Here is a 10,677-nt window from a genome sequence, read left to right as displayed (position 1 = left end):
TAATGTCAACCTCACTGTAATACTGGATGATAAAGAACTGGACAGCTCCATTGTCTGGACTTTTATTTCTACAAGACTCCATAGAGAATTTAGTAATAATTCTTTCTTCTTAATGTCAATACTGAGGGAATTTGTTGATGCTTAGGTTTCAAGTATACTTAGGCTACAAAATGGAGACAGCGTCAAAGAAACCTTTGGATTTATGGTGGAGAAAGGGCAGATAAAGGACCCACTCTTTAAGAGAAGTTCATTTTTCATAAGACTGATAAACTGTAGTTGCCAGACATGCTAGGGAATCCATTAAATCCATATATTATTAAATTAAGATCACTTTGAGGCAGTTTTTAAAGCTATTCCTAAATTTACACTAATGAATGGAAAGGAAGAGAGGAAAATGAATGGAAAATATTCAAATTTCTTATAGAAAATAATTTCCTGGATTCTTGAATAGTCTGGTTCTTTGCTGTCTTCAGTTAGACCACCTTGCTAAAACTGAATTTCATTTCTTTTAATGATCATTAACACTTATTAATACTTTAATTTCCAAGTTCTTAGTTTGGAATCTCCTTGTTTCAAATTTGGCTTCCAATCAGTATTGATCTAGGATTCAGATCCTGGCTTTTTAGGACTGTGACTTTGGGCAGACTTGCTTTTGAATGGCAGCTTTATCATCTGAGGCTCATCATGGGAATCATGATTCATTTGAAAGGTTTGGGTTAAGTCTGGTATGCTGATACATGGGTGTGCTCTAGAGCAGAGGTGGAGGCTAAAATGTCCCCTTTCCTTTCATGTGCTGATGACTTTAACAACTTGAGTTTATGAATTTTCGGTATGAAACTCATCATTGAGATTCTTTCTGTGGAGAAAAATATCCTGGATAGAACATAGAGTAACTGTCCCTAATATTCCTCATAGAAATTTGAAAGATGATCCTAAAATTCATAAGAAGCACAAAAGACCACAAATAGCCAAAGCAATCCTAAGCAGAAGCAATGGAATTGGGAATATCATGACAACACTAGAATTAAAAACACGCTACAGAGCTATAGTAATCCAAATAGCCTGGTACTGTTATAAAAGCAGATACATAGACTAATGAAATAAATAAGTAAATAATAAATAAATTCAGAAATAAACCTATGCATTTCTAGACAGCTGAGTCTCAACAAAGGTGAAACATGTCTGTTAGAATTCATTCAATGAATGGTGGTTGGAAAATTGACATCCACATACAAAAAAAAAATAGAAATTTGGCCACTATCTTTCACTGTGTACAATAATCAACTCAAAATAGATTAAAAACCTAGATGTAAGACACGAAACCCTGAATTACTGGAAGAAAATATAGAAGAAACACTTCAAGTTGTTAGTAGAGGCAATCAGTTTTTATTATGACCCCACAAAGTATAGGAAACAAGGAAAAAAATTGACAGATGTGTTTGCATCAAATAAAAACCTTCTACCCTGCAGAGGAAACAATAGAATGCAGAGAAAGCTCACAGAATGGAGGAAAATGTGCAAGGTACACATCTGACCAAGTGTTATAATTTGATTCTAGTAGGAACACAGAAACTTGAAAAGAAAAACAACAATTTCTAATATTAATTATAACTCTAGTTTTTAAAATGGGCAAATGATCTGAGGAGATGCTTCTCAAAAGAAGAAACACAAACGGCCAACAAACACACGAAAAAAAATGTTCAGAATCACTAGTAATCAGGGGAATGCAAATCACAGCCACAAGGAGCTATCGTCCCACCTCATGAAAATGGTTACTATCATGAAACAGCAAAAGAGAAAAAAAACTTTCTAAACACAGAATAATGTGCTGGTGAGGGTGTGGAGGTAATGAGAACATAAGTTGGTGCAGTGGTTATGATAAACAGTATGGATGTTCCTTACAGAAACAAAATTTAGATCTATCACAGGGTCCAATAATTCCAATTCTGGGTATATACTCAAAGGAAATGAAATCATACCAAAGACATAACTGTACACCCATGTTTATTATGAAACATTTCCAAAGATCTAAGATATGCAACCAGTCTAGGTGCCAAACAACAGATGACCAAATAAACAAATGTGTTATATACAATGGAATATTATTCATCCATAATAAAGAATCAAATCCTGTAATTTTTAGCAATAGAAATGAAAGTGGAGAACTTTATGTTAAGTGAGATCAGACACAGAAAATAAATACTGCATATGCTTTCTTATTTGTGGAAACTAAAACAAAGTTGACCTGAATTAAAATAATAAATAGAGGTTAGGAGGTGTGTATATGCAGAAAGAGAACAGATAAAGATAAACTGGATATGATCCGTGCCCACTGTATGCACCTGTGGAAATCCCACATTGAAGTCTATTAATACCCACAAGTGATATGTGCTAGTCAGAATGAAAATAATTTTTGCAAATTTTAAAATGAAGTTATTCTTTGACAATCCCATTCATGTGTATAATGCATTTTGAGTGCAGATCCCAGTCTCTTTTTCACTACCCCTTCCTCAGTCTACCTCCTTCCTGTATCTCTTCTTTCCACTTCCATGGTTTTTAAAATTTTGTTTTTGTTTTGCAATGCACTGAGTTTAACCAGAGAGGACCACATGAGCCTAGACATGGGGCTATCCATCAGGGCATGATGTCCTCATGACTAGCTATACCACTGAAGACAATGACTCCCCTTCCCTCAGAATTCATCCATGACCAAAAGTTCCCCAGGGAGAGGTAGGGCCATGAGTCCCTCCCAATTATATGACCAAATGTTGGCAGGCCTAGCACTGTGAAGGCTCAATATAGGCAACCATGGCTGCTTGATTTCATGATTGCAACAGTCATATCTTGTTCAGAAAGAGTCTCCCTAAATATCTTAAAATTCATTAGAGTCACTTCATTCTAATTTTGAGAACCTGACCTCAATAAATGCCTATATTATATGAGGACTTATAATATTTAAAAATTAGGTTGAATATACTATGTTGGGAGGATATACAAGTGGTAAGCCACAATTTGTATTTTGAAATAAAATTTGAAATCTTGCTTCTAATTATTCAGGCTAACGGAAATGCTCTCTCAGAAATAGTAAAAGCCATGTGTGGGAGCTCTTGCTTGTAATCCTAATACTCTAGAAGGTGAGGCAGGAGGATCACCAAGACTTTGAGGTCAGCTTGGGTTAAAAAAAATTGTTTTGATACTCTTTCTCAAGAAGGGAAAAAAAAGATGGGAACAGAAACTACTTCATTTGTCAGGAGAATAAAGTATTACTCTCCTATCAAACTTATTTTCTTACTCTGCCTTCTCTTCCCTGATTTAAATTAAGTCTTCTAAACAAATGTCAAGAAGCTTAATTTCTACTTCCACCTTTATAGCAAACCACTCCATGCTGGTCAGATGCTTAATAATGATAAAATAATGACACCATATTTTTAAAACTTACTGTTTGAAAACCTGTCCTTTATCCTGACAAATTTTGAATTTCAAGACTTGAAGGTAATAATTCTCTTTTATGTCTGTGTTTGTCTTGCCTTTTTATTGATTTTTTGTGATTTCCATACAGTGTATTTTACTGACTCCTGACCAATCTAATGTACCTGTAGTATTTAATTTCTGTCTCCATATGTTCTTCAGTGTGGGTACTTCCACTGGAGCCTGGTTAACCTACCAAGAGTGCCATCCTTGAAAGAGACTACCCCCCCCCAACAACTATCAGTTGCCAAAAGTCCCTCAGGTAAGATTGGGGTTTCTTACTCACTTTAACATGTCTATGCCGGGATTTTTTCTGGTTTGAGCTTGTATGAAACTTATGCACACTGTCACCATTGCTGTGAGTTCATATGAGTAACTGATCAGCTGTCTAGAAAACTCTTATTTCCTTGTGTTCAATTTTTCTACCAGTACCATGCATAGCAGCTTTCAGCACTATGAAAGTTAGCCAGTGGAAATGAGACTTTGAAGTCAGTATCAGCTTAATTTCTACTTGTTTGTTCTACAGCTCACGTATGTAGTGTCCTCAGGAATAGGGTCTTACTGTCAAGTTTTGGTGGGAAACCTAGAGCAGAGGCAATGGCTAGTGTTGTTTGAGGGTCATTTCTGGCAATGGGGTTTTATTTTGTTGTCCTATAATGTCTAATACGGGCAATGTACCCCATTATAAGGTAACTCCTTTTAATCTCTTTTTATAATGTACATGTATATATTTTAAGAAGCTCTATAAGGTAGATTTCCAAATACATTTTTCTAAAGCCCTTTAATGTCAGTTATCTTTCCCCATACTCCCCTCTCTGCCTTTCCCTCCCTTTCCCCACTCCATTTAACCCCTCCTACTTTATTATTCCCTTGCCCTCTTTATATCACTGCATTCTACCATCCCTCCCAGGTAGCCTCACCCTCTGTGGATATTTATTGGTTTCCTGCCTTCCCTGAATTTTCAAATTGAACCATGTATATCTAGGATTTCAAAACTAGCCTCTAGCAATGAGAGAAAACATGTGACATTTGTCTTTCTGGGTCTGGGTTACCTCGCTCATGATAATTATTTCCAGGTCCATCCATTTATCTACAAATTTCATAATTTCTTCTTTTTTAAGCACTGGAACCTGGGAACATCTGCAGTACATACCAGCCTTGAATAATATTCCAAGCTGTCAATTCTGACTCTTAAAATTGTGTCTTTCTGAGCACTAGAGGTCACCTCTCCTCTCCTCATCTCCAAACACCTACTCCACAGAGATTGACTTACAGAGGATCACTGATCCTATGCAGGCTCCTCCCCAAAAAGGTTTTATTTGCTCCTCTGTCAGTTCATTTATGTGCACACAGGTGTGTGTTGGTGGCAGGAGAGTAGGAGGGTAATTAGATGAAGAACTTCTCCCATGAAACACTGACCGAAGCTTTCATTTTAGAAACCTTGATGAATATGCATCAATTTATTCAATGTCTTAGAATACAACACAAGCCTTGAGATTAGCTTACTTTTATTTTTCATGAGTTCTCAAAAGCATTTCCTAAGATCACACACTAAACAGCCATTTATGCCTTTGTTTTGAAACTTTTTTTCAAGTATTTGGATTGTTGAATTTTCCAGTTCTATCTGGCATAGTTTTCTCTTGTGAAAACATCCCTGTGGCTAATGTATGAAAAGTATGAAGTCAGAAGTTTTCCAATTTTAAAACAAAAAGTTGGCACACGTAATTGTTATTGAAATACAATCGCTTTCCATATTAAGATATTTCTTTAAAATACCCAATAATATTACCTTAATATTGAGAAGAAGAGTTGATCTTTCTAAAACAAAGGACTCTAGATAGACTGAGCAGACATCAGTGGATGGACTTGCACTGAGGAATGGCTGGGGACACTTAGGAAACAGTGGGCCTTAACAGGGATGACAAAATATATGGGCTCCAGTGTGTGTAGGGGGGTACAGGAGGGTGCCAGTGGGGATGGGAATATAAAGAAGATCAAGATTGTTTGTTTGAGATGTTCTGTATGAAATACAAAAAAATTCAATAAAAAAAACAAACACCCAGTAACAACTGGAAGAAAGCAGACAGGACTTACAACAGTCAAACATTACTATGGATGATATGCAGGTACATAATCCCCAATCAATCAACAGTAGTTTTTTCCTGCTTAGAGAATAGAAAATACTTTCAAAGCAAAGCCAACAATGCTCTGATCTTCATTTTTATTTTATAGTAGAAGATAAGCAATCCTTAAGAACAACCAAATCGTAAACTACCTTGCTTTGTCAATAAGCACATTATCAGTAAAACAGGATAAGGAATTTTATAAGATTAAAACATTTTCAATTTAGTGGAAACTTTTGAAATTTATACCCGAAATTTCTAAAAATGACTACAAAGTGGCATAAAGAAATGATTAGTAGTATCAGAAATAAACTGGGACTGAACATTTGGAGAAATAGACTCTATCCAGCAGTTTCGATGTGATTACTTTGCAGGTATTTTGTCTCTTCTTTTGAGAGAACAGTGCTGTTCCTTTCCACTTTCAAATATTTGTGATGACAGTAATCCTCATTCAGACGAATAGAGCTATCTCGTTCACTTGAATCAAAACCAGTATTAAAATATTTTTAGACTAACTCTTTAGCACATTTCTTTTAGGCTAGAGATGAAGGAAAGAAGCATGGAAATTGTACACTTTTGTTTTTTATTCAAAATTGTCTTTAAAAGAATTCAAATGCTTTTCTTTTTTTTTACATAATGGCAGCTAAGCTAACAGTCCATATGCTGAGTTAAGATTTGGATCAATTTGAGATGACTGAGAGTTTAAACCTCAGAAATGACTGTTTATAGTGGAAACTTAGACCCTATGGTACATAGTGGAAAATCAGTCACCATGGTCATGTGGATGGTGATATTGCGATAGGAAGTATAATTAAATTGTCTATATAAGGAAGACAGTTGACTAGTCACTCATGGAGAGCTTTATTACTAACATTTATAATCATCTATAGGTGTTTTACTTTCAGCCATAACTTTGTGTGGATTAAACCTATTTCTGATTTCTCTTAATTGCTAATGCTGTGGAGATGTATCTTTTCTTAGCTCCCTAACCACCAAATTTCAAATGAATTTGGACAGCTCACAAGCATTTCTAAGATACCAGCTGCTCTGTCAGCTGCATAGAATAATTTGCTAATCTCTATTTCTCTCTCTCTCTCTCTCTCTCTCTTTTTCTCATATCCCTCTCCAACAGATTAAAGTCAGAAATGAGGTGACATATATCTCAGGTATTCAAATTCTGGCTTGAAGGTCAATTGGATCTGGTGACATACGTGGCTGATTTTGTAACATGAAGGCCAACTGAAAAGAGGCCAGTGAAATGTGTGTTCCCTGTATTCTCAATTTCACTTCTATCCAGTGTTTACAGAATAATTTGAAGCAATTTGCAGTTTCTTGTTATCAGTTTTATTAAAGCTTGGCAAACCTCTAATAACAAATTATCAACAACCCACCAGGAATTTGATTTCACTCGCAGAGTGCATGAATTTTTATGTTTACCGAACAGTTTTTAGTTGGAAGCACCAGGACCTTTTCTGGTCAGTTGCCCACATAGCCACATGAAAGTGTGGTGTGTAGGCTCAGCTTGAAAAGGCAACAGTAGCTGAGGAAAATAGTGTCTGGTGAAAGTATAGAGGAGGCCAGGCAGGCAGCCACCGCTGAGATTCTTCCAGAAGTAGCTTCAGTGTAGTTGAGGGCAAAAAAGAAAAAAGGGAAACCAGACTTACCGCTACATTGCACTGTGTAATATGTCCATGGTTTAACCTAAAACAAGGGCACAATGAGACAAATGCTATTCAAAAGCCGGAACTATGGGTCACATACACGGCTGTCAACTAATGACACAGCACATTCGGAACACCACTTCAGGAAAAAAAAAAAAAGAGAGAGAGAGAGAGAGAAATCAAAAATATTATGTCAGCAGTTTCCTCTCAAGTAAATCTGATGTAACAGAGTCAGATTTAATTGTATCATGTTATTTATTTATCAAAACCTGGACAGTTTTCCTCTGTGATATAACTGCACCCCATGTGTCCAGCCCTGCGTGACAAGACCGGGCTCCGCAGTCAGAATATCTGGGTTCAGATTTGAGTTCCATCCTTCACCAAGCTGTGCCATCTTGCAGAGGTCACCTAACCTCAGTATGTCTCTGCTTTTTCACTGTGAAATGAGGAAAACGCTGGACCTCTATTAAGTGGCTGTTGTGAGTAATGAATGAGTAGATATGTGACTATTGTAGCACAACGCCTTGCACTTGGTGAAAGTAATGCTGCACAAATGTTTAAGAAGGTGAAGGACTCCCAGGGCGCTACAGTGTGCTGTAGGCCTTTCCCTTCTCTGCACCTCGTTGGTAAGTCTTCCGCTCAGTTAAATTCTTGAAAGGTCAGAAATGGAAGAAGTCAGGAGCCAGAGCCGGCTTGTGTGGAAATCGGCGAGCAGAGCCCCCTTAGCCCTGGAGATTGATTTCTTCAGAATTCTCTGTCCTTTTCAGCTCTGTGCTTTTTCTATTACTTCATGTTTTTCTTGTATGCCTTTCACGCTTCTGTTTAACGAAAACTCTTTCTTATTTATTTCTTAGTCATTTATTTTGGTTTAGGAGGACAGGGACCTCACTCCTCTACAGCCCAGACTTGACCTTGTATTCATAACAATGTTCCTTCAGCCTTTCTTCTTAGTTTTTCGAAGTCATGATAAAATTATCCGTGACTCCCTACTGGTATTGCTTTTTTTTTTTCTTTTTTTTTTTTTTTTTTTTTTTTTTTTAATGAACTGTATCCCATTGACTTGACTTTTTTGCATCCTTTATGCATTGGTACACCAATTTCAATTGTTCAGATGTTGGTCTTGTTTCTCTGAAGCGATATTTGGACAGTTATTCTATATCTTCTGTGAATTGAGCCTGAACTAAGTACTCAGTAAATTATACTGCAGAATTTTATAGTCAGGTAATTTTTTCTCTTCTAAATGTCTCTGTAATAATAGTTGCAATAGCTATAAAGAGTTTTATTTAAAAAAACAACACTGAAAAACTATTAGGGATAAAAAATTTAAATGTAACTGTCAAACACAAGGTAGATGTTGGCAGCTCTCCTGAATCACTTTCCAATTTCCCCTACATAATTGAAACACCTTTACAAGTGTCACACGCCTTTAATCCCAGCACTCGGGAGCCAGAAGCAGGCAGATATCTGTAGTAAGTTCAAGGCCAGCCTGGTCTACATAGTGAGTTCCAGGCCAGCTGGGGCTACAGGGAGACCCTGTCTCAAAAAAAGACCAAAAAAAAGAGTAGTGATGTCAGAACCACTCTTGGAACCTCCACTCCCTGTGGGATTCTTTCTGTCTGGTACATTTTATATATACCAAACTAATTAATTAGAGAAAAAGTTTGCTCAGAGTGAGTCAGGCTCCAGATTTGTTAAACCTAAGCAGAGTTAGAAATTTGTTCGGCAAGTGGATTGTTTCCTAATTTCATAGGAAATTGCTTTTAGAAAACTGATTACATCTGAAACTTGTAATTGTAGACATGTGGGTAGGCATTAGTTCTTCATTAAAAAACAAACCAACAAGGATCCTATTCTTAACTTTCTATTCCAGGCTAGTTGGTGTGTGTTTTATTTCTTAGAGGTTTCCATTTTATTCCAATCATGCCAAATTTATAATAAATTTCTCTGTATTTCACTTGTTATATAATAGTCATCCTTGGCTAACTTACCAAATTCTCAGAACATATTTAGCAGAGAGAACTGAATTTTAGCAAATGTCATTTTGGTGCTGATGAGACTCTATAACAAAAACTAGCCTTTAGTGACTGTATATTTTGTATTAAGTATAGATCACATATGGCTGCTTGAATTATGAATTCTGTGGAGTTTGAAGTAAATCCACAACACCTTGGAGGAATATTCAGTGATCCCTTCTGCTGAATTTCTGTTGACTTGTTCCACTCTGTGAAAATCTCTGCTCATTTCATTCCCTGACTCCATCCTGTCTAGTTCTTCTCTTGCATTTTCCATCAGCAGTTTTCTGAACTCTAGTTCTTCTCTCTCCATTCTATATTTTTCTAGACTGCGTGGCTTCATTTTGCTTCTTCTGGTAGTTTCATCCCTATATGAGTGACTCTGAAATAGTCACATCAGCCTTCAAGATTACTTCAGAATTCCAACTAGCCCCTCCAAAAGTTTGCTAGACATTTCCTCTTGGATCACCTCCCTACACTTCAAGTCTAATGTGTTTTGAAATGATCTTAAGGTCATCTCATTTTTGTTTTTTTTTTTTTTCTTTTTGGTCTTTTTCTTCCTTCCCATTGTCCCTCCCACTTACTAGGAAACCAGCATGTCCTTTGGTATTTCTATCCTGATTCCATATCCATCCTTTCTCTGTCTCTTCCCATCTCCTTTATTGGATTGGCACCAGAGCTCAGTGTCTAGAACTACACATAACCACGCTTAAATTGATAAATGGTAACTTTCCTGCCTGTGGTGATTTTGATAAGAATGTCTCCCAAAGATTCCAAGTATTTGGGTCCTTGAACCCAGTTTGTGGCACTATTTGCAGAGGTTTAGGAGGCTGGTCTGCTGCCTACTGCCATACTTTCCCCTCTGGAGCCATAAGCCTGAATAAACTCTTCTATAAGTTGCCTTGATTGTGATGTTTTATCACAACAACAGAAAAGTAACTAATACAGTGCTTCAAGTTCTTCTTTTTAATATGTTTTTTATTTTTTGAGAATTTCATACATGTATACTTATATACCTTATTTAAATCTTTTCCAACCCTCCCTCTCCTCCATCCTATTCTTTCTGAATCCCCCTACACCTTCTCAAATTCATGGCCTCCTCTCTGTAATTATTGTTGTTTTACACACACACATACATGCATTTAAACCTATCGAGTCCATTTAGTGTTGCTTATATGTACTTGTGTTTAGGCCTGATCACTTGGGATTGAATAACCTACCAGGGAGCTCCCCCCTGGAGAAAACTTTCTTCCTCTCTTGGCAGCCATTGAATGCATGTAACTCTTCATCTACAGAGGCATGTTGTTGGTACTGTCATTGTACAGGCCTTGTTTAGGTAATCATATCATTGAGAGTTCATGGGTGCAGTATCCCTGTTATGTCTAGAAGACACTATCTCAAGTGCTGTCCTCC

Source organism: Nannospalax galili, unplaced genomic scaffold (assembly GCF_000622305.1).
Source record: "Nannospalax galili isolate Female #2095 unplaced genomic scaffold, S.galili_v1.0 scaffold918, whole genome shotgun sequence".
NCBI lineage: Eukaryota > Metazoa > Chordata > Mammalia > Rodentia > Spalacidae > Nannospalax > Nannospalax galili.
This window is presented reverse-complemented; position numbering follows the sequence as displayed.